This window comes from Puntigrus tetrazona, unplaced genomic scaffold (genome assembly GCF_018831695.1).
Source record: "Puntigrus tetrazona isolate hp1 unplaced genomic scaffold, ASM1883169v1 S000001062, whole genome shotgun sequence".
Taxonomy (NCBI): domain Eukaryota; kingdom Metazoa; phylum Chordata; class Actinopteri; order Cypriniformes; family Cyprinidae; genus Puntigrus; species Puntigrus tetrazona.
In genome coordinates this window covers 115667-137908 of record NW_025048651.1, presented here as the reverse complement: position 1 = coordinate 137908, position 22242 = coordinate 115667, and the positions used below count along the sequence as shown (strand labels likewise).

The following is a 22242-nucleotide window of genomic DNA, read 5'->3' as shown; positions in this document are numbered from 1 at the left end:
GCCCACGAGGTGCGCGACCTCTTCAGCCCACCTAAGTGGACGTGGACCGACAGGGTGGTAACAAGCTTCAAACCGCCACAGTCAGCCTTCTGGCCTAGGGGCTGCAAAGAGTGTCTGCCAAACCCAGAGGACCCAGTATTCATCGCAGCTCAGTCGCAGGGTTACCTCCCGCATCCACCCTACCATTTACAACACGCTACGCTGGATCCCGGTCTGCCTGCCTCAGCGTGGGAGCGCTTGCTTTAAAAATCGCTCCCCATCTCCTTTGCCCTAGAGATATTTCACCACAACCCAGCTGCAGTTCTTACATGTATTTAACTGCCCGCAGCTGTCACCCGGTCTGACTGGTTTTGTTTTTCTCCTTTCCTGCCACCCCTTGTTTTGAGAAAGGCAGAGGCCACGCCCCCTTTTGCAATAGGTCTCCGGTGCCATGGACAGGTGTGTCCAGCCCCTTGCCTCAGCGGACGCTGCCGTGTACTGTACTGCACCCCAGTACAGCACGGTATACGAGGTGTCGAGACGGCTCGATGGACCCTACCACCTTGGCGAGAGCTCGCAGGGACCCGAAGGGTACACATACCTGGAGCCGAGCAGCAGTCTTGTGCTCGCCACGGCAGCACATATACTAAAATTGGATCGATACAGAGAAGATTAGCATGGCCCCTGCGAAAGGATGACACGCAAACCGTGAAGCGCTCCATCTTTTCAGTCACGATGCTCGTGCTCCTCCACTCTTTCTGCCCTAGCGTCGTGAAAATAGGTTGAATGTACATTCGGGCCGTTGAAAGGAGATCTGGCAAAAAACGGCCAAGTCCGGATTTGCAGACTGGTCATCGACGAGGTGACAGAGTGGTTAAGGCGATGGGCTGCTAATCCATTGTGCTCTGCACGCGTGGGTTCGAATCCCATCCTCTTCGCTTGATGTCTTTCCAGGTAGCCAACCCAGAGCTCAGCAGCTCTGCTTTCCGCCCACCTCTTGTTCTGAGAAAGGCAGAGGCCACGCCCCCTTTTGCAATAGTACTCCGGTGCCATGGACAGATGTGTCCAGCCCCTTACCTCAGCGGACGCTGCCGTTGTACTGTACTGCACCCCAGGTGTATCGCTTGGGCACAGTTCTGAAGCTTGCAGGTTTCAGCCTTTTCTACCTTACTAAAAAAGTGCAGACACCCTACTGATGCTTCCGATTTGACTGTGGCACTTTCCATCCCGTCACTCTCCCTCTCCGCAGAATCGCCGGGGTTCCATGGTGTAACGGTCAGCATTCTGGACTTTGAATCCAGCGATCCGAGTTCAAATCTCGGTGGAACCTCAGTGACCAAGAGCTCAAGCTCTGAGGGCCATCTGACCATTTAAGCAGCATCCTCCTAAAATCCATCTACATGTTAGGCCCAGCCCCAGTTTTCAATCCATTCAGAGACCGCCTGTCATTTGTTTGCCTTTGACACTGTGTCGAGGGCTTCAATTATTTCCATGTTAGTTCGAGTTCCTTATTTGTCTTTCATTTCTTGTGTTTAACTACTTTCATGACAAAAATTCCCTTATTTTGTAGTTGCTGTAGATGTTCTTTTCCTTTCTCTCTGCTAGGAGGTGCCAAAGGGGTTCCTGCAGAAGACCCCTGGTCAGGGCAGCTCAGTGCCCAGTAGGCTCGTTGGTCTAGGGGTATGATTCTCGCTTAGGGTGCGAGAGGTCCCGGTTCAAATCCCGGACGAGCCCGCCAGCAGCTTCTTCAGAAGCAGCCTTCTGTTCGGTTCTCTTTGACACTGCTAGGCCCTTGTTTTCTGTCAATGTCTGTTCTTTCCATTTTGACTCCTCCTTTCAGGTCTTCTTCCAAGAGTCGCTACAAACTGGCCATCGCAGAGGTGGCCGAGTGGTTAAGGCGATGGACTGCTAATCCATTGTGCTCTGCACGCGTGGGTTCGAATCCCATCCTCGTCGCTTGGTGTCTTTCCAGGTGGCCAACCCAGAGCTCTGCAGCTTTGTTTTCTGACACAGGCCATTCACTTCTTTGCGTGCCTCTACTAACGAGCTGATGATAAGGGGCGTGTCCGGATTGGACTGCTTAGCCGCTTTGCTCTCTACACTGTGGGTTTGGAAGACCATCCTCACCGGTCAATTCTTGTCCAATTCTTTTTAGAATCCAATCTGGCAAACACCATCGCTTTACACCTTTCGCTCATCTTCCTTGTCCGACACGCTCAATGCAGTTCCTCGGCTGCACAAAGGACAAAAACCTGCACGTGATTGAAAAAAAGAGAAGAGAAAGAAGAAGAGCTTATCCTTTTCAACCAAACGCAAAGCCTCCGGAGAGGCTGGCAAAATTGCCAAGGCTGACTGTATTTCAAGTCATCCCGGCGAGGTATTGGGTAAAGTTTTCAACCAGCAATGATCGCTACCTCGGATGAGCCTCATAGGCTACAATATTGCCTCTGCGAAGAATGCCCACGAGGTGCGCGACCTCTTCAGCCCACCTAAGTGGACGTGGACCGACAGGGTGGTAACAAGCTTCAAACCGCCAGCGCAGTCAGCCTTCTGGCCTAGGGGGCTGCAAAGAGTGTCTGCTAACCCAGAGGACCCAGTATTCATCGCAGCTCAGTCGCAGGGTTACCTCCCGCATCCACCCTACCATTTACAACACGCTACGCTGGATCCCGGTCTGCCCGCTCTCAGCGTGGGAGCGCTGCTTTAAAAATCGCTCCCATCTCCTTTGCCCTAGAGATATTTCACCACAACCCAGCTGCAGTTCTTACATGTATTTAACTGCCCGCAGCTGTCACCCGGTCTGACTGGTTTTGTTTTTCTCTCCTTTCCTGCCACCCCTTGTTTTGAGAAAGGCAGAGGCCACGCCCCCTTTTGCAATAGGTCTCCGGTGCCATGGACAGGTGTGTCCAGCCCCTTGCCTCAGCGGACGCTGCCGTGTACTGTACTGCACCCCAGTACAGCACGGTATACGAGGTGTCGAGACGGCTCGATGGACCCTACCACCTTGGCGAGAGCTCGCAGGGACCCGGCGGGTACACATACCTGGAGCCGAGCAGCAGTCTTGTGCTCGCCACGGCAGCACATATACTAAAATTGGATCGATACAGAGAAGATTAGCATGGCCCCTGCGAAAGGATGACACGCAAATCCGTGAAGCGCTCCATCTTTTCAGTCACGATGCTCGTGCTCCTCCACTCTTTCTGCCCTAGCGTCGTGAAAATAGGTTGAATGTACATTCGGGCCGTTGAAAGGAGATCTGGCAAAAACCGGCCAAGTCCGGATTTGCAGACTGGTCATCGACGAGGTGACCGAGTGTGGTTAAGGCGATGGGCTGCTAATCCATTGTGCTCTGCACGCGTGGTTCGAATCCCATCCTCTTCGCTTTGATGTCTTTCCAGGTAGCCAACCCAGAGCTCAGCAGCTCTGCTTTCCGCCCACCTCTTGTTCTGAGAAAGGCAGAGGCCACGCCCCTTTGCAATAGTACTCCGGTGCCATGGACAGATGTGTCCAGCCCCTTACCTCAGCGGACGCTGCCGTTGTACTGTACTGCACCCCAGGTGTATCGTTTGGGCACAGTTCTGAAGCTTGCAGGTTTCAGCCTTTTCTACCTTACTAAAAAAGTGCAGACACCCTACTGATGCTTCCGATTTGACTGTGGCACTTTCCATCCCGTCACTCTCCCTCTCCGCAGAATCGCCGGGGTTCCATGGTGTAACGGTCAGCATTCTGGACTTTGAATCCAGCGATCCGAGTTCAAATCTCGTGGAACCTCAGTGACCAAGAGCTCAAGCTCTGAGGGCCATCTGACCATTTAAGCAGCATCCTCCCTAAAATCCATCTACATGTTAGGCCCAGCCCCAGTTTTCAATCCATTCAGAGACCGCCTGTCATTTGTTTGCCTTTGACACTGTGTCGAGGGCTTCAATTATTTCCATGTTAGTTCGAGTTCCTTATTTGTCTTTCATTTCTTGTGTTTAACTACTTTCATGACAAAAATTCCCTTATTTTGTAGTTGCTGTAGATGTTCTTTTCCTTTCTCTCTGCTAGGAGGTGCCAAAGGGGTTCCTGCAGAAGACCCCCTGGTCAGGGCAGCTCAGTGCCCAGTAGGCTCGTTGGTCTAGGGGTATGATTCTCGCTTAGGTGCGAGAGGTCCCGGGTTCAAATCCCGGACGAGCCCGCCAGCAGCTTCTTCAGAAGCAGCCTTCTGTTCGGTTCTCTTTGACACTGCTAGGCCCTTGTTTTCTGTCAATGTCTGTTCTTTCCATTTTGACTCCTCCTTTCAGGTCTTCTTCCAAAGAGTCGCTACAAACTGGCCATCGACGAGGTGGCCGAGTGGTTAAGGCGATGGACTGCTAATCCATTGTGCTCTGCACGCGTGGGTTCGAATCCCATCCTCGTCGCTTGGTGTCTTTCCAGGTGGCCAACCCAGAGCTCTGCAGCTTTGTTTTCTGACACAGGCCATTCACTTCTTTGCGTGCCCTACTAACGAGCTGATGATAAGGGGCGTGTCCGGATTGGACTGCTTAGCCGTTTTGCTCTACACGCGTGGGTTTGGAAGACCATCCTCACCGGTCAATTCTTGTCCAATTCTTTTTAGAATCCAATCTGGCAAACACCATCGCTTTACACCTTTCGCTCATCTTCCTTGTCCGACACGCTCAATGCAGTTCCTCGGCTGCACAAAGGACAAAAACCTGCACGTGATTGAAAAAAAGAGAAGAGAAAGAAGAAGAGCTTATCCTTTTCAACCAAACGCAAAGCCTCCGGAGAGGCTGGCAAAATTGCCAAGGCTGACTGTATTTCAAGTCATCCCGGCGAGGTATTGGGTAAAGTTTTCAACCAGCAATGATCGCGCCTCGGATGAGCCTCATAGGCTACAATATTGCCTCTGCGAAAGAATGCCCACGAGGTGCGCGACCTCTTCAGCCCACCTAAGTGGACGTGGACCGACAGGGTGGTAACAAGCTTCAAACGCGCGCAAGCAGTCAGCCTTCTGGCCTAGGGGGCTGCAAAGAGTGTCTGCTAACCCAGAGGACCCAGTATTCATCGCAGCTCAGTCGCAGGGTTACCTCCCGCATCCACCCTACCATTTACAACACGTTACGCTGGATCCCGGTCTGCCCGTCTCAGCGTGGGAGCGCTTGCTTTAAAAATCGCTCCCTATCTCCTTTGCCCTAGAGATATTTCACCACAACCCAGCTGCAGTTCTTACATGTATTTAACTGCCCGCAGCTGTCACCCGGTCTGACTGGTTTTGTTTTTCTCTCCTTTCCTGCCACCCCTTGTTTTGAGAAAGGCAGAGGCCACGCCCCCTTTTGCAATAGGTCTCCGGTGCCATGGACAGGTGTGTCCAGCCCCTTGCCTCAGCGGACGCTGCCGTGTACTGTACTGCACCCCAGTACAGCACGGTATACGAGGTGTCGAGACGGCTCGATGGACCCTACCACCTTGGCGAGCTCGCGGGGACCCGAAGGGTACACATACCTGGAGCCGAGCAGCAGTCTTGTGCTCGCCACGGCAGCACATATACTAAAATTGGATCGATACAGAGAAGATTAGCATGGCCCCTGCGCTCCATCTTTTCAGTCACGATGCTCGTGCTCCTCCACTCTTTCTGCTGCCCTAGCGTCGTGAAAATAGGTTGAATGTACATTCGGGCCGTTGAAAGGAGATCTGGCAAAAAACGGCCAAGTCCGGATTTGCAGACTGGTCATCGACGAGGTGACCGAGTGGTTAAGGCGATGGGCTGCTAATCCATTGTGCTCTGCACGCGTGGGTTCGAATCCCATCCTCTTCGCTTGATGTCTTTCCAGGTAGCCAACCCAGAGCTCAGCAGCTCTGCTTTCCGCCCACCTCTTGTTCTGAGAAAGGCAGAGGCCACGCCCCTTTGCAATAGTACTCCGGTGCCATGGACAGATGTGTCCAGCCCCTTACCTCAGCGGACGCTGCCGTTGTACTGTACTGCACCCCAGGTGTATCGTTTGGGCACAGTTCTGAAGCTTGCAGGTTTCAGCCTTTTCTACCTTACTAAAAAAGTGCAGACACCCTACTGATGCTTCCGATTTGACTGTGGCACTTTCCATCCCGTCACTCTCCTCTCCGCAGAATCGCCGGGTTCCATGGTGTAACGGTCAGCATTCTGGACTTTGAATCCAGCGATCCGAGTTCAAATCTCGGTGGAACCTCAGTGACCAAGAGCTCAAGCTCTGAGGGCCATCTGACCATTTAAGCAGCATCCTCCTAAAATCCATCTACATGTTAGGCCCAGCCCCAGTTTTCAATCCATTCAGAGACCGCCTGTCATTTGTTTGCCTTTGACACTGTGTCGAGGGCTTCAATTATTTCCATGTTAGTTCGAGTTCCTTATTTGTCTTTCATTTCTTGTGTTTAACTACTTTCATGACAAAAATTCCCTTATTTTGTAGTTGCTGTAGATGTTCTTTTCCTTTCTCTCTGCTAGGGAGGTGCCAAAGGGGGTTCCTGCAGAAGACCCCCTGGTCAGGGCAGCTCAGTGCCCAGTAGGCTCGTTGGTCTAGGGGTATGATTCTCGCTTAGGGTGCGAGAGGTCCCGGTTCAAATCCCGGACGAGCCCGCCAGCAGCTTCTTCAGAAGCAGCCTTCTGTTCGGTTCTCTTTGACACTGCTAGGCCCTTGTTTTCTGTCAATGTCTGTTCTTTCCATTTTGACTCCTCCTTTCAGGTCTTCTTCCAAAGAGTCGCTACAAACTGGCCATCGACGAGGTGGCCGAGTGGTTAAGGCGATGGACTGCTAATCCATTGTGCTCTGCACGCGTGGGTTCGAATCCCATCCTCGCGCTTGGTGTCTTTCCAGGTGGCCAACCCAGAGCTCTGCAGCTTTGTTTTCTGACACAGGCCATTCACTTCTTTGCGTGCCCTACTAACGAGCTGATGATAAGGGGCGTGTCCGGATTGGACTGCTTAGCCGTTTTGCTCTACACACGTGGGTTTGGAAGACCATCCTCACCGGTCAATTCTTGTCCAATTCTTTTTAGAATCCAATCTGGCAAACACCATCGCTTTACACCTTTCGCTCATCTTCCTTGTCCGACACGCTCAATGCAGTTCCTCGGCTGCACAAAGGACAAAAACCTGCACGTGATTGAAAAAAAGAGAAGAGAAAGAAGAAGAGCTTATCCTTTTCAACCAAACGCAAAGCCTCCGGAGAGGCTGGCAAAAATTGCCAAGGCTGACTGTATTTCAAGTCATCCCGGCGAGGTATTGGGTAAAGTTTTCAACCAGCAATGATCGCGCCTCGGATGAGCCTCATAGGCTACAATATTGCCTCTGCGAAAGAATGCCCACGAGGTGCGCGACCTCTTCAGCCCACCTAAGTGGACGTGGACCGACAGGGTGGTAACAAGCTTCAAACCGCCGCAGTCAGCCTTCTGGCCTAGGGGGCTGCAAAGAGTGTCTGCTAACCCAGAGGACCCAGTATTCATCGCAGCTCAGTCGCAGGGTTACCTCCCGCATCCACCCTACCATTTACAACACGTTACGCTGGATCCCGGTCTGCCCGTCTCAGCGTGGGAGCGCTTGCTTTAAAAATCGCTTCCCCATCTCCTTTGCCCCTGAGATATTTCACCACAACCCAGCTGCAGTTCTTACACATGTATTTAACTGCCCGCAGCTGTCACCCGGTCTGACTGGTTTTGTTTTTCTCTCTTTCCTGCCACCCCTTGTTTTGAAAAGGCAGAGGCCACGCCCCCTTTGCAATAGGTCTCCGGTGCCATGGACAGGTGTGTCCAGCCCCTTGCCTCAGCGGACGCTGCCGTGTACTGTACTGCACCCCAGTACAGCACGGTATACGAGGTGTCGAGACGGCTCGATGGACCCTACCACCTTGGCGAGCTCGCAGGGACCCGAAGGGTACACATACCTGGAGCCGAGCAGCAGTCTTGTGCTCGCCACGGCAGCACATATACTAAAATTGGATCGATACAGAGAAGATTAGCATGGCCCCTGCGAAAGGATGACACGCAAATCCGTGAAGCGCTCCATCTTTTCAGTCACGATGCTCGTGCTCCTCCACTCTTTCTGCCCTAGCGTCGTGAAAATAGGTTGAATGTACATTCGGGCCGTTGAAAGGAGATCTGGCAAAAAACGGCCAAGTCCGGATTTGCAGACTGGTCATCGACGAGGTGACAGAGTGGTTAAGGCGATGGGCTGCTAATCCATTGTGCTCTGCACGCGTGGGTTCGAATCCCATCCTCTTCGCTTGATGTCTTTCCAGGTAGCCAACCCAGAGCTCAGCAGCTCTGCTTTCCGCCCACCTCTTGTTCTGAGAAAGGCAGAGGCCACGCCCCTTTGCAATAGTACTCGGTGCCATGGACAGATGTGTCCAGCCCCTTACCTCAGCGGACGCTGCCGTTGTACTGTACTGCACCCCAGGTGTATCGTTTGGGCACAGTTCTGAAGCTTGCAGGTTTCAGCCTTTTCTACCTTACTAAAAAAAGTGCAGACACCCTACTGATGCTTCCGATTTGACTGTGGCACTTTCCATCCCGTCACTCTCCCTCTCCGCAGAATCGCCGGGTTCCATGGTGTAACGGTCAGCATTCTGGACTTTGAATCCAGCGATCCGAGTTCAAATCTCGGTGGAACCTCAGTGACCAAGAGCTCAAGCTCTGAGGGCCATCTGACCATTTAAGCAGCATCCTCCCTAAAATCCATCTACATGTTAGGCCCAGCCCCAGTTTTCAATCCATTCAGAGACCGCCTGTCATTTGTTTGCCTTTGACACTGTGTCGAGGGCTTCAATTATTTCCATGTTAGTTCGAGTTCCTTATTTGTCTTTCATTTCTTGTGTTTAACTACTTTCATGACAAAAATTCCCTTATTTTGTAGTTGCTGTAGATGTTCTTTTCCTTTCTCTCTGCTAGGGAGGTGCCAAAGGGGGTTCCTGCAGAAGACCCCCTGGTCAGGGCAGCTCAGTGCCCAGTAGGCTCGTTGGTCTAGGGGTATGATTCTCGCTTAGGGTGCGAGAGGTCCCGGGTTCAAATCCCGGACGAGCCCGCCAGCAGCTTCTTCAGAAGCAGCCTTCTGTTCGGTTCTCTTTGACACTGCTAGGCCCTTGTTTTCTGTCAATGTCTGTTCTTTCCATTTTGACTCCTCCTTTCAGGTCTTCTTCCAAAGAGTCGCTACAAACTGGCCATCGACGAGGTGGCCGAGTGGTTAAGGCGATGGACTGCTAATCCATTGTGCTCTGCACGCGTGGGTTCGAATCCCATCCTCGTCGCTTGGTGTCTTTCCAGGTGGCCAACCCAGAGCTCTGCAGCTTTGTTTTCTGACACAGGCCATTCACTTCTTTGCGTGCCCTACTAACGAGCTGATGATAAGGGGCGTGTCCGGATTGGACTGCTTAGCCGTTTTGCTCTACACGCGTGGGTTTGGAAGACCATCCTCACCGGTCAATTCTTGTCCAATTCTTTTTAGAATCCAATCTGGCAAACACCATCGCTTTACACCTTTCGCTCATCTTCCTTGTCCGACACGCTCAATGCAGTTCCTCGGCTGCACAAAGGACAAAAACCTGCACGTGATTGAAAAAGAGAAGAGAAAGAAGAAGAGCTTATCCTTTTCAACCAAACGCAAAGCCTCCGGAGAGGCTGGCAAAAATTGCCAAGGCTGACTGTATTTCAAGTCATCCCGGCGAGGTATTGGGTAAAGTTTTCAACCAGCAATGATCGCGCCTCGGATGAGCCTCATAGGCTACAATATTGCCTCTGCGAAAGAATGCCCACGAGGTGCGCGACTCTCTTCAGCCCACCTAAGTGGACGTGGACCGACAGGGTGGTAACAAGCTTCAAACCGCCGCGCAGTCAGCCTTCTGGCCTAGGGGGCTGCAAAGAGTGTCTGCTAACCCAGAGGACCCAGTATTCATCGCAGCTCAGTCGCAGGGTTACCTCCCGCATCCACCCTACCATTTACAACACGTTACGCTGGATCCCGGTCTGCCCGCCTCAGCGTGGGAGCGCTTGCTTTAAAAATCGTTCCCCATCTCCTTTGCCCTAGAGATATTTCACCACAACCCAGCTGCAGTTCTTACATGTATTTAACTGCCCGCAGCTGTCACCCGGTCTGACTGGTTTTGTTTTTCTCCTTTCCTGCCACCCCTTGTTTTGAGAAAGGCAGAGGCCACGCCCCCTTTGCAATAGGTCTCCGGTGCCATGGACAGGTGTGTCCAGCCCCTTGCCTCAGCGGACGCTGCCGCCGTGTACTGTACTGCACCCCAGTACAGCACGGTATACGAGGTGTCGAGACGGCTCGATGGACCCTACCACCTTGGCGAGAGCTCGCAGGGACCCGAAGGGTACACATACCTGGAGCCGAGCAGCAGTCTTGTGCTCGCCACGGCAGCACATATACTAAAATTGGATCGATACAGAGAAGATTAGCATGGCCCCTGCGAAAGGATGACACGCAAATCCGTGAAGCGCTCCATCTTTTCAGTCACGATGCTCGTGTTCTCCTCCACTCTTTCTGCCCTAGCGTCGTGAAAATAGGTTGAATGTACATTCGGGCCGTTGAAAGGAGATCTGGCAAAAACGCCAAGTCCGGATTTGCAGACTGGTCATCGACGAGGTGACAGAGTGGTTAAGGCGATGATGGGCTGCTAATCCATTGTGCTCTGCACGCGTGGGTTCGAATCCCATCCTCTTCGCTTGATGTCTTTCCAGGTAGCCAACCCAGAGCTCAGCAGCTCTGCTTTCCGCCCACCTCTTGTTCTGAGAAAGGCAGAGGCCACGCCCCCTTTTGCAATAGTACTCCGGTGCCATGGACAGATGTGTCCAGCCCCTTACCTCAGCGGACGCTGCCGTTGTACTGTACTGCACCCCAGGTGTATCGTTTGGGCACAGTTCTGAAGCTTGCAGGTTTCAGCCTTTTCTACCTTACTAAAAAAAGTGCAGACACCCTACTGATGCTTCCGATTTGACTGTGGCACTTTCCATCCCGTCACTCTCCCTCTCCGCAGAATCGCCGGGGGTTCCATGGTGTAACGGTCAGCATTCTGGACTTTGAATCCAGCGATCCGAGTTCAAATCTCGGTGGACCCTCAGTGACCAAGAGCTCAAGCTCTGAGGGCCATCTGACCATTTAAGCAGCATCCTCCCTAAAATCCATCTACATGTTAGGCCCAGCCCCAGTTTTCAATCCATTCAGAGACCGCCTGTCATTTGTTTGCCTTTGACACTGTGTCGAGGGCTTCAATTATTTCCATGTTAGTTCGAGTTCCTTATTTGTCTTTCATTTCTTGTGTGACCCAGTATTCATCGCAGCTCAGTCCCTTATTTTACCTCCCGCTGTAGATGTTCTTTTCATTTACAACTCGTGCTACGCTGGTCCCAAAGGGGTTCCTGCAGAAGACCGCTTGTTTTTGCAATCGTGCCCATCTCCTCGCCCTAGGAGATATTTCACTCGCTTAGGTGCTGCAGTTCTTACATGTATTTAACTGCCCGCAGCTGTCACCCGGTCTGACTGGTTTTGCAGCTTCTCCTTTCCAGCCACCCCTTGTTTTGAGAAAGGCAGAGGCCACGCCCCCTTTTTCAATAGGTCTCCCAAAGTGCCATGGACAGGTGTGTCCAGCCCTTGCCTCAGCGGACGCTGCCGCAGTACTGTACTGCACCCCAGTACAGCACGGTATACGAGGTGTCGAGACGGCTCGATGGACCCTACCACCTTGGCGAGAGCTCGCAGGGACCCAGCCATTACACATACCTGGAGCCGAGCAGCAGTCTTGTGTGCTCGCCACGGCAGCACATATACTAAAAATTGGATCGATACAGAGAAGATTAGCATGGCCCCTGCGAAAGGATGACACGCAAATCCGTGAAGCGCTCCATCTTTTCAGTCACGATGCTCGTGCTCCTCCACTCTTTCTGCCCTAGCGCCGTGAAAATAGGTTGAATGTACATTCGGGCCGTTGAAAGGAGATCTGGCAAAAAACGGCCAAGTCCGGATTTGCAGACTGGTCATCGACGAGGTGACCGAGTGGTTAAGGCGATGGGCTGCTAATCCATTGTGCTCTGCACGCGAGGGTTCGAATCCCATCCTCTTCGCTGATGTCTTTCCAGGTAGCCAACCCAGAGCTCAGCAGCTCTGCTTTCCGCCCACCTCTTGTTCTGAGAAAGGCAGAGGCCACGCCCCCTTTGCAATAGTACTCCGGTGCCATGGACAGATGTGTCCAGCCCTTACCTCAGCGGACGCTGCCGTTGTACTGTACTGCACCCCAGGTGTATCGCTTGGGCACAGTTCTGAAGCTTGCAGGTTTCAGCCTTTTCTACCTTACTAAAAAAAGTGCAGACACCCTACTGATGCTTCCGATTTGACTGTGGCACTTTCCATCCCGTCACTCTCCCTCTCCGCAGAATCGCCGGGGTTCCATGGTGTAACGGTCAGCATTCTGGACTTTGAATCCAGCGATCCGAGTTCAAATCTCGGTGGAACCTCAGTGACCAAGAGCTCAAGCTCTGAGGGCCATCTGACCATTTAAGCAGCATCCTCCCTAAAATCCATCTACATGTTAGGCCCAGCCCCAGTTTTCAATCCATTCAGAGACCGCCTGTCATTTGTTTGCCTTTGACACTGTGTCGAGGGCTTCAATTATTTCCATGTTAGTTCGAGTTCCTTATTTGTCTTTCATTTCTTGTGTTTAACTACTTTCATGACAAAAATTCCCTTATTTTGTAGTTGCTGTAGATGTTCTTTTCCTTTCTCTCTGCTAGGGAGGTGCCAAAGGGGGTTCCTGCAGAAGACCCTGGTCAGGGCAGCTCAGTGCCCAGTAGGCTCGTTGGTCTAGGGGTATGATTCTCGCTTAGGGTGCGAGAGGTCCCGGTTCAAATCCCGGACGAGCCCCCAGCAGCTTCTTCAGAAGCAGCCTTCTGTTCTGTTCTCTTTGACACTGCTAGGCCCTTGTTTTCTGTCAATGTCTGTTCTTTCCATTTTGACTCCTCCTTTCAGGTCTTCTTCCAAAGAGTCGCTACAAACTGGCCATCGACGAGGTGGCCGAGTGGTTAAGGCGATGGACTGCTAATCCATTGTGCTCTGCACGCGTGGGTTCGAATCCCATCCTCGTCGCTTGGTGTCTTTCCAGGTGGCCAACCCAGAGCTCTGCAGCTTTGCTTTGTTTCTCTGACACAGGCCATTCACTTCTTTGCGTGCCCTACTAACGAGCTGATGATAAGGGGCGTGTCGGATTGGACTGCTTAGCCGCTTTGCTCTACACAGCGTGGGTTTGGAAGACCATCCTCACCGGTCAATTCTTGTCCAATTCTTTTTAGAATCCAATCTGGCAAACACCATCGCTTTACACCTTTCGCTCATCTTCCTTGTCCGACACGCTCAATGCAGTTCCTCGGCTGCACAAAGGACAAAAACCTGCACGTGATTGAAAAAAACCTGAGAAGAGAAAGAAGAAGAGCTTATCCTTTTCAACCAAACGCAAAGCCTCCGGAGAGGCTGGCAAAATTGCCAAGGCTGACTGTATTTCAAGTCATCCCGGCGAGGTATTGGGTAAAGTTTTCAACCAGCAATGATCGCGCCGGATGAGCCTCATAGGCTACAATATTGCCTCTGCGAAAGAATGCCCACGAGGTGCGCGACCTCTTCAGCCCACCTGGAGCGTGGACCGACAGGGTGGTAATAAGCTTCAAACCGCCCAGCGCAGTCAGCCTTCTGGCCTAGGGGCTGCAAAGAGTGTCTGCTAACCCAGAGGACCCAGTATTCATCGCAGCTCAGTCGCAGGGTTACCTCCCCGATCCACCCTACCATTTACAACACGCTACGCTGGATCCCGGTCTGCCTGCCTCAGCGTGGGAGCGCTTGCTTTAAAAATCGTTCCCCATCCCTTTGCCCTAGAGATATTTCACCACAACCCAGCTGCAGTTCTTACATGTATTTAACTGCCCGCAGCTGTCACCCGGTCTGACTGGTTTTGTTTTTTCTCTCCTTTCCTGCCACCCCTTGTTTTGAGAAAGGCAGAGGCCACGCCCCCTTTTGCAATAGGTCTCCGGTGCCATGGACAGGTGTGTCCAGCCCCTTGCCTCAGCGGACGCTGCCGTGTACTGTACTGCACCCCAGTACAGCACGGTATACGAGGTGTCGAGACGGCTCGATGGACCCTACCACCTTGGCGAGCTCGCAGGGACCCGAAGGGTACACATACCTGGAGCCGAGCAGCAGTCTTGTGCTCGCCACGCCACGCAGCACATATACTAAAATTGGATCGATACAGAGAAGATTAGCATGGCCCCTGCGAAAGGATGACACGCAAATCCGTGAAGCGCTCCATCTTTTCAGTCACGATGCTCGTGCTCCTCCACTCTTTCTGCCCTAGCGTCGTGAAAATAGGTTGAATGTACATTCGGGCGTTGAAAGGAGATCTGGCAAAAAACGGCCAAGTCCGGATTTGCAGACTGGTCATCGACGAGGTGACCGAGTGGTTAAGGCGATGGGCTGCTAATCCATTGTGCTCTGCACGCGTGGGTTCGAATCCCATCCTCTTCGCTTGATGTCTTTCCAGGTAGCCAACCCAGAGCTCAGCAGCTCTGCTTTCCGCCCACCTCTTGTTCTGAGAAAGGCAGAGGCCACGCCCCTTTGCAATAGTACTCGGTGCCATGGACAGATGTGTCCAGCCCCCTACCTCAGCGGACGCTGCCGTTGTACTGTACTGCACCCCAGGTGTATCGTTTGGGCACAGTTCTGAAGCTTGCAGGTTTCAGCCTTTTCTACCTTACTAAAAAAGTGCAGACACCCTACTGATGCTTCCGATTTGACTGTGGCACTTTCCATCCCGTCACTCTCCCTCTCCGCAGAATCGCCGGGGTTCCATGGTGTAACGGTCAGCATTCTGGACTTTGAATCCAGCGATCCGAGTTCAAATCTCGGTGGAACCTCAGTGACCAAGAGCTCAAGCTCTGAGGGCCATCTGACCATTTAAGCAGCATCCTCCCTAAAATCCATCTACATGTTAGGCCCAGCCCCAGTTTTCAATCCATTCAGAGACCGCCTGTCATTTGTTTGCCTTTGACACTGTGTCGAGGGCTTCAATTATTTCCATGTTAGTTCGAGTTCCTTATTTGTCTTTCATTTCTTGTGTTTAACTACTTTCATGACAAAAATTCCCTTATTTTGTAGTTGCTGTAGATGTTCTTTTCCTTTCTCTGCTAGGGAGGTGCCAAAGGGGGTTCCTGCAGAAGACCCCCTGGTCAGGGCAGCTCAGTGCCCAGTAGGCTCGTTGGTCTAGGGGTATGATTCTCGCTTAGGGTGCGAGAGGTCCCGGTTCAAATCCCGGACGAGCCCGCCAGCAGCTTCTTCAGAAGCAGCCTTCTGTTCGGTTCTCTTTGACACTGCTAGGCCCTTGTTTTCTGTCAATGTCTGTTCTTTCCATTTTGACTCCTCCTTTCAGGTCTTCTTCCAAAGAGTCGCTACAAACTGGCCATCGACGAGGTGGCCGAGTGGTTAAGGCGATGGACTGCTAATCCATTGTGCTCTGCACGCGTGGGTTCGAATCCCATCCTCGCCGCTTGGTGTCTTTCAGGTGGCCAACCCAGAGCTCTGCAGCTTTGTTTTCTGACACAGGCCATTCACTTCTTTGCGTGCCCTACTAACGAGCTGATGATAAGGGGCGTGTCCGGATTGGACTGCTTAGCCGCTTTGCTCTACACGCGTGGGTTTGGAAGACCATCCTCACCGGTCAATTCTTGTCCAATTCTTTTTAGAATCCAATCTGGCAAACACCATCGCTTTACACCTTTCGCTCATCTTCCTTGTCCGACACGCTCAATGCAGTTCCTCGGCTGCACAAAGGACAAAAACCTGCACGTGATTGAAAAAAAGAGAAGAGAAAGAAGAAGAGCTTATCCTTTTCAACCAAACGCAAAGCCTCCGGAGAGGCTGGCAAAATTGCCAAGGCTGACTGTATTTCAAGTCATCCCGGCGAGGTATTGGGTAAAGTTTTCAACCAGCAATGATCGCGCCGGATGAGCCTCATAGGCTACAATATTGCCTCTGCGAAAGAATGCCCACGAGGTGCGCGACCTCTTCAGCCCACCTAAGTGCACGTGGACCGACAGGGTGGTAACAAGCTTCAAACCGCCGCGCAGTCAGTCAGCCTTCTGGCCTAGGGGCTGCAAAGAGTGTCTGCTAACCCAGAGGACCCAGTATTCATCGCAGCTCAGTCGCAGGGTTACCTCCCGCATCCACCCTACCATTTACAACACGCTACGCTGGATCCCGGTCTGCCCGCCTCAGCGTGGGAGCGCTTGCTTTAAAAATCGCTTCCCCATCTCCTTTGCCCTAGAGATATTTCACCACAACCCAGCTGCAGTTCTTACATGTATTTAACTGCCCGCAGCTGTCACCCGGTCTGACTGGTTTTGTTTTTCTCTCCTTTCCTGCCACCCCTTGTTTTGAGAAAGGCAGAGGCCACGCCCCTTTTGCAATAGGTCTCCGGTGCCATGGACAGGTGTGTCCAGCCCCTTGCCTCAGCGGACGCTGCCGTACTGTACTGCACCCCAGTACAGCACGGTATACGAGGTGTCGAGACGGCTCGATGGACCCTACCACCTTGGCGAGAGCTCGCAGGGACCCGGCGGGTACACATACCTGGAGCCGAGCAGCAGTCTTGTGTGCTCGCCACGGCAGCACATATACTAAAATTGGATCGATACAGAGAAGATTAGCATGGCCCCTGCGAAAGGATGACACGCAAATCCGAAGCGCTCCATCTTTTCAGTCACGATGCTCGTGCTCCTCCACTCTTTCTGCCCTAGCGTCGTGAAAATAGGTTGAATGTACATTCGGGCCGTTGAAAGGAGATCTGGCAAAAACGCCAAGTCCGGATTTGCAGACTGGTCATCGACGAGGTGACCGAGTGGTTAAGGCGATGGGCTGCTAATCCATTGTGCTCTGCACGCGTGGGTTCGAATCCCATCCTCTTCGCTTGATGTCTTTCCAGGTAGCCAACCCAGAGCTCAGCAGCTCTGCTTTCCGCCCACCTCTTGTTCTGAGAAAGGCAGAGGCCACGCCCCCTTTTGCAATAGTACTCCGGTGCCATGGACAGATGTGTCCAGCCCCTTACCTCAGCGGACGCTGCCGTTGTACTGTACTGCACCCCAGGTGTATCGTTTGGGCACAGTTCTGAAGCTTGCAGGTTTCAGCCTTTTCTACCTTACTAAAAAAAGTGCAGACACCCTACTGATGCTTCCGATTTGACTGTGGCACTTTCCATCCCGTCACTCTCCCTCCGCAGAATCGCCGGGGTTCCATGGTGTAACGGTCAGCATTCTGGACTTTGAATCCAGCGATCCGAGTTCAAATCTCGTGGAACCTCAGTGACCAAGAGCTCAAGCTCTGAGGGCCATCTGACCATTTAAGCAGCATCCTCCCTAAAATCCATCTACATGTTAGGCCCAGCCCCAGTTTTCAATCCATTCAGAGACCGCCTGTCATTTGTTTGCCTTTGACACTGTGTCGAGGGCTTCAATTATTTCCATGTTAGTTCGAGTTCCTTATTTGTCTTTCATTTCTTGTGTTTAACTACTTTCATGACAAAAATTCCCTTATTTTGTAGTTGCTGTAGATGTTCTTTTCCTTTCTCTCTGCTAGGGAGGTGCCAAAGGGGGTTCCTGCAGAAGACCCCCTGGTCAGGGCAGCTCAGTGCCCAGTAGGCTCGTTGGTCTAGGGGTATGATTCTCGCTTAGGGTGCGAGAGGTCCCGGGTTCAAATCCCGGACGAGCCCGCCAGCAGCTTCTTCAGAAGCAGCCTTCTGTTCGGTTCTCTTTGACACTGCTAGGCCCTCGTTTTCTGTCAATGTCTGTTCTTTCCATTTTGACTCCTCCTTTCAGGTCTTCTTCCAAAGAGTCGCTACAAACTGGCCATCGACGAGGTGGCCGAGTGGTTAAGGCGATGGACTGCTAATCCATTGTGCTCTGCACGCGTGGGTTCGAATCCCATCCTCGTCGCTTGGTGTCTTTCCAGGTGGCCAACCCAGAGCTCTGCAGCTTTGTTTTCTGACACAGGCCATTCACTTCTTTGCGTGCCCTACTAACGAGCTGATGATAAGGGGCGTGTCCGGATTGGACTGCTTAGCCGTTTTGCTCTACACGCGTGGGTTTGGAAGACCATCCTCACCGGTCAATTCTTGTCCAATTCTTTTTAGAATCCAATCTGGCAAACACCATCGCTTTACACCTTTCGCTCATCTTCCTTGTCCGACACGCTCAATGCAGTTCCTCGGCTGCACAAAGGACAAAAACCTGCACGTGATTGAAAAAAAGAGAAGAGAAAGAAGAAGAGCTTATCCTTTTCAACCAAACGCAAAGCCTCCGGAGAGGCTGGCAAAAATTGCCAAGGCTGACTGTATTTCAAGTCATCCCGCGAGGTATTGGGTAAAGTTTTCAACCAGCAATGATCGCGCCTCGGATGAGCCTCATAGGCTACAATATTGCCTCTGCGAAAAAGAATGCCCACGAGGTGCGCGACCTCTTCAGCCCACCTAAGTGGACGTGGACCGACAGGGTGGTAACAAGCTTCAAACCGCCGCAGTCAGCCTTCTGGCCTAGGGGGCTGCAAAGAGTGTCTGCTAACCCAGAGGACCCAGTATTCATCGCAGCTCAGTCGCAGGGTTACCTCCCGCATCCACCCTACCATTTACAACACGTTACGCTGGATCCCGGTCTGCCCGTCTCAGCGTGGGAGCGCTTGCTTTAAAAATCGCTCCCCCATCTCCTTTGCCCTAGAGATATTTCACCACAACCCAGCTGCAGTTCTTACATGTATTTAACTGCCCGCAGCTGTCACCCGGTCTGACTGGTTTTGTTTTTCTCTCCTTTCCTGCCACCCCTTGTTTTGAGAAAGGCAGAGGCCACGCCCCCTTTTGCAATAGGTCTCCGGTGCCATGGACAGGTGTGTCCAGCCCCTTGCCTCAGCGGACGCTGCCGTGTACTGTACTGCACCCCAGTACAGCACGGTATACGAGGTGTCGAGACGGCTCGATGGACCCTACCACCTTGGCGAGAGCTCGCGGGGACCCGGCGGTACACATACCTGGAGCCGAGCAGCAGTCTTGTGCTCGCCACGGCAGCACATATACTAAAATTGGATCGATACAGAGAAGATTAGCATGGCCCCTGCGAAAGGATGACACGCAAATCCGTGAAGCGCTCCATCTTTTCAGTCACGATGCTCGTGCTCCTCCACTCTTTCTGCCCTAGCGTCGTGAAAATAGGTTGAATGTACATTCGGGCCGTTGAAAGGAGATCTGGCAAAAACGCCAAGTCCGGATTTGCAGACTGGTCATCGACGAGGTGACAGAGTGGTTAAGGCGATGGGCTGCTAATCCATTGTGCTCTGCACGCGTGGGTTCGAATCCCATCCTCTTCGCTTGATGTCTTTCCAGGTAGCCAACCCAGAGCTCAGCAGCTCTGCTTTCCGCCCACCTCTTGTTCTGAGAAAGGCAGAGGCCACGCCCCTTTTGCAATAGTACTCGGTGCCATGGACAGATGTGTCCAGCCCCTTACCTCAGCGGACGCTGCCGTTGTACTGTACTGCACCCCAGGTGTATCGTTTGGGCACAGTTCTGAAGCTTGCAGGTTTCAGCCTTTTCTACCTTACTAAAAAAAGTGCAGACACCCTACTGATGATGCTTCGATTTGACTGTGGCACTTTCCATCCCGTCACTCTCCTCTCCGCAGAATCGCCGGGTTCCATGGTGTAACGGTCAGCATTCTGGACTTTGAATCCAGCGATCCGAGTTCAAATCTCGGTGGAACCTCAGTGACCAAGAGCTCAAGCTCTGAGGGCCATCTGACCATTTAAGCAGCATCCTCCCTAAAATCCATCTACATGTTAGGCCCAGCCCCAGTTTTCAATCCATTCAGAGACCGCCTGTCATTTGTTTGCCTTTGACACTGTGTCGAGGGCTTCAATTATTTCCATGTTAGTTCGAGTTCCTTATTTGTCTTTCATTTCTTGTGTTTAACTACTTTCATGACAAAAATTCCCTTATTTTGTAGTTGCTGTAGATGTTCTTTTCCTTTCTCTCTGCTAGGGAGGTGCCAAAGGGGGTTCCTGCAGAAGACCCCCTGGTCAGGGCAGCTCAGTGCCCAGTAGGCTCGTTGGTCTAGGGGTATGATTCTCGCTTAGGGTGCGAGAGGCCCCGGGTTCAAATCCCGGACGAGCCCGCCAGCAGCTTCTTCAGAAGCAGCCTTCTGTTCGGTTCTCTTTGACACTGCTAGGCCCTCGTTTTCTGTCAATGTCTGTTCTTTCCATTTTGACTCCTCCTTTCAGGTCTTCTTCCAAAGAGTCGCTACAAACTGGCCATCGACGAGGTGGCCGAGTGGTTAAGGCGATGGACTGCTAATCCATTGTGCTCTGCACGCGTGGGTTCGAATCCCATCCTCGCCGCTGGTGTCTTTCCAGGTGGCCAACCCAGAGCTCTGCAGCTTTGTTTTCTGACACAGGCCATTCACTTCTTTGCGTGCCCTACTAACGAGCTGATGATAAGGGGCGTGTCCGATTGGACTGCTTAGCCGCTTTGCTCTACACGCGTGGGTTTGGAAGACCATCCTCACCGGTCAATTCTTGTCCAATTCTTTTTAGAATCCAATCTGGCAAACACCATCGCTTTACACCTTTCGCTCATCTTCTTCCTTGTCCGACACGCTCAATGCAGTTCCTCGGCTGCACAAAGGACAAAAACCTGCACGTGATTGAAAAAAAGAGAAGAGAAAGAAGAAGAGCTTATCCTTTTCAACCAAACGCAAAGCCTCCGGAGAGGCTGGCAAAAATTGCCAAGGCTGACTGTATTTCAAGTCATCCCGGCGAGGTATTGGGTAAAGTTTTCAACCAGCAATGATCGCGCCTCGGATGAGCCTCATAGGCTACAATATTGCCTCTGCGAAAGAATGCCCACGAGGTGCGCGACCTCTTCAGCCCACCTAAGTGGACGTGGACCGACAGGGTGGTAACAAGCTTCAAACCGCCGCAGTCAGCCTTCTGGCCTAGGGGGCTGCAAAGAGTGTCTGCTAACCCAGAGGACCCAGTATTCATCGCAGCTCAGTCGCAGGGTTACCTCCCGCATCCACCCTACCATTTACAACACGTTACGCTGGATCCCGGTCTGCCCGCCTCAGCGTGGGAGCGCTTGCTTTAAAATCGCTTCCCCATCTCCTTTGCCCTAGAGATATTTCACCACAACCCAGCTGCAGTTCTTACATGTATTTAACTGCCCGCAGCTGTCACCCGGTCTGACTGGTTTTGTTTTTCTCTCCTTTCCTGCCACCCCTTGTTTTGAGAAAGGCAGAGGCCACGCCCCTTTTGCAATAGGTCTCCGGTGCCATGGACAGGTGTGTCCAGCCCCTTGCCTCAGCGGACGCTGCTGCAGTACTGTACTGCACCCCAGTACAGCACGGTATACGAGGTGTCGAGACGGCTCGATGGACCCTACCACCTTGGCGAGCTCTCGCGGGGACCCGAAGGGTACACATACCTGGAGCCGAGCAGCAGTCTTGTGCTCGCCACGGCAGCACATATACTAAAATTGGATCGATACAGAGAAGATTAGCATGGCCCCTGCGAAAGGATGACACGCAAATCCGTGAAGCGCTCCATCTTTTCAGTCACGATGCTCGTGCTCCTCCACTCTTTCTGCCCTAGCGTCGTGAAAAATAGGTTGAATGTACATTCGGGCCGTTGAAAGGAGATCTGGCAAAAAACGGCCAAGTCCGGATTTGCAGACTGGTCATCGACGAGGTGACAGAGTGGTTAAGGCGATGGGCTGCTAATCCATTGTGCTCTGCACGCGTGGGTTCGAATCCCATCCTCTTCGCTTGATGTCTTTCCAGGTAGCCAACCCAGAGCTCAGCAGCTCTGCTTTCCGCCCACCTCTTGTTCTGAGAAAGGCAGAGGCCACGCCCCCTTTTGCAATAGTACTCCGGTGCCATGGACAGATGTGTCCAGCCCCTTACCTCAGCGGACGCTGCCGTTGTACTGTACTGCACCCCAGGTGTATCGTTTGGGCACAGTTCTGAAGCTTGCAGGTTTCAGCCTTTTCTACCTTACTAAAAAAAGTGCAGACACCCTACTGATGCTTCCGATTTGACTGTGGCACTTTCCATCCCGTCACTCTCCCTCTCCGCAGAATCGCCGGGGTTCCATGGTGTAACGGTCAGCATTCTGGACTTTGAATCCAGCGATCCGAGTTCAAATCTCGGTGGAACCTCAGTGACCAAGAGCTCAAGCTCTGA

At 52.4% G+C, this 22242-nt stretch overlaps 44 non-coding genes and 1 pseudogene across 44 annotated transcripts; 37 read left to right on the top strand and 8 right to left on the bottom strand.

Moving 5' to 3' along the window:
* The first annotated feature begins 601 nt into the window (after positions 1 to 601).
* On the top strand, positions 602 to 707 carry LOC122340627. Its single transcript, XR_006250325.1, has one exon. It is a non-coding gene; the product is annotated as a U6 spliceosomal RNA (small nuclear RNA).
* Positions 708 to 1237: 530 nt separating this feature from the next.
* Positions 1238 to 1309, top strand: trnaq-uug. The gene has a single exon. It is a non-coding gene; the product is annotated as a tRNA-Gln (tRNA).
* A 333-nt stretch (positions 1310 to 1642) lies between these two features.
* Positions 1643 to 1713, top strand: trnap-agg. The gene has a single exon. It is a non-coding gene; the product is annotated as a tRNA-Pro (tRNA).
* Positions 1714 to 1853: 140 nt separating this feature from the next.
* Positions 1854 to 1937, top strand: trnas-gcu. Its single transcript has one exon. It is a non-coding gene; the product is annotated as a tRNA-Ser (tRNA).
* A 360-nt stretch (positions 1938 to 2297) lies between these two features.
* On the bottom strand, positions 2298 to 2437 carry LOC122340575. The gene has a single exon (XR_006250275.1). It is a non-coding gene; the product is annotated as a U4 spliceosomal RNA (small nuclear RNA).
* Positions 2438 to 3042: 605 nt separating this feature from the next.
* Positions 3043 to 3149, top strand: LOC122340607. Its single transcript, XR_006250306.1, has one exon. It is a non-coding gene; the product is annotated as a U6 spliceosomal RNA (small nuclear RNA).
* A 1148-nt stretch (positions 3150 to 4297) lies between these two features.
* On the top strand, positions 4298 to 4379 carry trnas-gcu. The gene has a single exon. It is a non-coding gene; the product is annotated as a tRNA-Ser (tRNA).
* A 360-nt stretch (positions 4380 to 4739) lies between these two features.
* Positions 4740 to 4879, bottom strand: LOC122340682. The gene has a single exon (XR_006250376.1). It is a non-coding gene; the product is annotated as a U4 spliceosomal RNA (small nuclear RNA).
* Positions 4880 to 5484: 605 nt separating this feature from the next.
* On the top strand, positions 5485 to 5552 carry LOC122340653 (annotated as a pseudogene).
* Positions 5553 to 5694: 142 nt separating this feature from the next.
* On the top strand, positions 5695 to 5776 carry trnas-gcu. Its single transcript has one exon. It is a non-coding gene; the product is annotated as a tRNA-Ser (tRNA).
* A 316-nt stretch (positions 5777 to 6092) lies between these two features.
* On the top strand, positions 6093 to 6164 carry trnaq-uug. Its single transcript has one exon. It is a non-coding gene; the product is annotated as a tRNA-Gln (tRNA).
* Positions 6165 to 6500: 336 nt separating this feature from the next.
* On the top strand, positions 6501 to 6571 carry trnap-agg. The gene has a single exon. It is a non-coding gene; the product is annotated as a tRNA-Pro (tRNA).
* Positions 6572 to 6712: 141 nt separating this feature from the next.
* On the top strand, positions 6713 to 6795 carry trnas-gcu. Its single transcript has one exon. It is a non-coding gene; the product is annotated as a tRNA-Ser (tRNA).
* A 358-nt stretch (positions 6796 to 7153) lies between these two features.
* Positions 7154 to 7294, bottom strand: LOC122340593. Its single transcript, XR_006250292.1, has one exon. It is a non-coding gene; the product is annotated as a U4 spliceosomal RNA (small nuclear RNA).
* A 601-nt stretch (positions 7295 to 7895) lies between these two features.
* On the top strand, positions 7896 to 8002 carry LOC122340606. The gene has a single exon (XR_006250305.1). It is a non-coding gene; the product is annotated as a U6 spliceosomal RNA (small nuclear RNA).
* Positions 8003 to 8529: 527 nt separating this feature from the next.
* On the top strand, positions 8530 to 8601 carry trnaq-uug. Its single transcript has one exon. It is a non-coding gene; the product is annotated as a tRNA-Gln (tRNA).
* Positions 8602 to 8938: 337 nt separating this feature from the next.
* trnap-agg lies at positions 8939 to 9010 on the top strand. Its single transcript has one exon. It is a non-coding gene; the product is annotated as a tRNA-Pro (tRNA).
* A 141-nt stretch (positions 9011 to 9151) lies between these two features.
* trnas-gcu lies at positions 9152 to 9233 on the top strand. The gene has a single exon. It is a non-coding gene; the product is annotated as a tRNA-Ser (tRNA).
* A 358-nt stretch (positions 9234 to 9591) lies between these two features.
* On the bottom strand, positions 9592 to 9732 carry LOC122340581. Its single transcript, XR_006250281.1, has one exon. It is a non-coding gene; the product is annotated as a U4 spliceosomal RNA (small nuclear RNA).
* A 606-nt stretch (positions 9733 to 10338) lies between these two features.
* On the top strand, positions 10339 to 10445 carry LOC122340604. Its single transcript, XR_006250303.1, has one exon. It is a non-coding gene; the product is annotated as a U6 spliceosomal RNA (small nuclear RNA).
* Positions 10446 to 10979: 534 nt separating this feature from the next.
* Positions 10980 to 11052, top strand: trnaq-uug. The gene has a single exon. It is a non-coding gene; the product is annotated as a tRNA-Gln (tRNA).
* Positions 11053 to 11736: 684 nt separating this feature from the next.
* On the top strand, positions 11737 to 11844 carry LOC122340629. The gene has a single exon (XR_006250327.1). It is a non-coding gene; the product is annotated as a U6 spliceosomal RNA (small nuclear RNA).
* Positions 11845 to 12372: 528 nt separating this feature from the next.
* Positions 12373 to 12444, top strand: trnaq-uug. The gene has a single exon. It is a non-coding gene; the product is annotated as a tRNA-Gln (tRNA).
* A 335-nt stretch (positions 12445 to 12779) lies between these two features.
* Positions 12780 to 12850, top strand: trnap-agg. Its single transcript has one exon. It is a non-coding gene; the product is annotated as a tRNA-Pro (tRNA).
* A 140-nt stretch (positions 12851 to 12990) lies between these two features.
* Positions 12991 to 13072, top strand: trnas-gcu. The gene has a single exon. It is a non-coding gene; the product is annotated as a tRNA-Ser (tRNA).
* Positions 13073 to 13441: 369 nt separating this feature from the next.
* LOC122340566 lies at positions 13442 to 13579 on the bottom strand. Its single transcript, XR_006250267.1, has one exon. It is a non-coding gene; the product is annotated as a U4 spliceosomal RNA (small nuclear RNA).
* Positions 13580 to 14180: 601 nt separating this feature from the next.
* Positions 14181 to 14291, top strand: LOC122340616. The gene has a single exon (XR_006250314.1). It is a non-coding gene; the product is annotated as a U6 spliceosomal RNA (small nuclear RNA).
* Positions 14292 to 14418: 127 nt separating this feature from the next.
* Positions 14419 to 14500, top strand: trnas-gcu. Its single transcript has one exon. It is a non-coding gene; the product is annotated as a tRNA-Ser (tRNA).
* A 317-nt stretch (positions 14501 to 14817) lies between these two features.
* On the top strand, positions 14818 to 14889 carry trnaq-uug. Its single transcript has one exon. It is a non-coding gene; the product is annotated as a tRNA-Gln (tRNA).
* A 335-nt stretch (positions 14890 to 15224) lies between these two features.
* On the top strand, positions 15225 to 15295 carry trnap-agg. Its single transcript has one exon. It is a non-coding gene; the product is annotated as a tRNA-Pro (tRNA).
* Positions 15296 to 15436: 141 nt separating this feature from the next.
* Positions 15437 to 15518, top strand: trnas-gcu. The gene has a single exon. It is a non-coding gene; the product is annotated as a tRNA-Ser (tRNA).
* A 359-nt stretch (positions 15519 to 15877) lies between these two features.
* Positions 15878 to 16015, bottom strand: LOC122340565. The gene has a single exon (XR_006250266.1). It is a non-coding gene; the product is annotated as a U4 spliceosomal RNA (small nuclear RNA).
* Positions 16016 to 16623: 608 nt separating this feature from the next.
* Positions 16624 to 16728, top strand: LOC122340635. The gene has a single exon (XR_006250333.1). It is a non-coding gene; the product is annotated as a U6 spliceosomal RNA (small nuclear RNA).
* Positions 16729 to 16854: 126 nt separating this feature from the next.
* Positions 16855 to 16936, top strand: trnas-gcu. The gene has a single exon. It is a non-coding gene; the product is annotated as a tRNA-Ser (tRNA).
* A 727-nt stretch (positions 16937 to 17663) lies between these two features.
* On the top strand, positions 17664 to 17735 carry trnap-agg. The gene has a single exon. It is a non-coding gene; the product is annotated as a tRNA-Pro (tRNA).
* Positions 17736 to 17876: 141 nt separating this feature from the next.
* On the top strand, positions 17877 to 17958 carry trnas-gcu. The gene has a single exon. It is a non-coding gene; the product is annotated as a tRNA-Ser (tRNA).
* Positions 17959 to 18318: 360 nt separating this feature from the next.
* On the bottom strand, positions 18319 to 18458 carry LOC122340690. Its single transcript, XR_006250383.1, has one exon. It is a non-coding gene; the product is annotated as a U4 spliceosomal RNA (small nuclear RNA).
* A 605-nt stretch (positions 18459 to 19063) lies between these two features.
* LOC122340603 lies at positions 19064 to 19170 on the top strand. The gene has a single exon (XR_006250302.1). It is a non-coding gene; the product is annotated as a U6 spliceosomal RNA (small nuclear RNA).
* Positions 19171 to 19697: 527 nt separating this feature from the next.
* Positions 19698 to 19769, top strand: trnaq-uug. Its single transcript has one exon. It is a non-coding gene; the product is annotated as a tRNA-Gln (tRNA).
* A 337-nt stretch (positions 19770 to 20106) lies between these two features.
* On the top strand, positions 20107 to 20178 carry trnap-agg. The gene has a single exon. It is a non-coding gene; the product is annotated as a tRNA-Pro (tRNA).
* A 141-nt stretch (positions 20179 to 20319) lies between these two features.
* trnas-gcu lies at positions 20320 to 20401 on the top strand. Its single transcript has one exon. It is a non-coding gene; the product is annotated as a tRNA-Ser (tRNA).
* Positions 20402 to 20762: 361 nt separating this feature from the next.
* Positions 20763 to 20903, bottom strand: LOC122340570. Its single transcript, XR_006250270.1, has one exon. It is a non-coding gene; the product is annotated as a U4 spliceosomal RNA (small nuclear RNA).
* A 603-nt stretch (positions 20904 to 21506) lies between these two features.
* LOC122340602 lies at positions 21507 to 21613 on the top strand. Its single transcript, XR_006250301.1, has one exon. It is a non-coding gene; the product is annotated as a U6 spliceosomal RNA (small nuclear RNA).
* Positions 21614 to 21742: 129 nt separating this feature from the next.
* trnas-gcu lies at positions 21743 to 21824 on the top strand. The gene has a single exon. It is a non-coding gene; the product is annotated as a tRNA-Ser (tRNA).
* Positions 21825 to 22145: 321 nt separating this feature from the next.
* Positions 22146 to 22217, top strand: trnaq-uug. The gene has a single exon. It is a non-coding gene; the product is annotated as a tRNA-Gln (tRNA).
* The last annotated feature ends 25 nt before the right edge of the window (positions 22218 to 22242 follow it).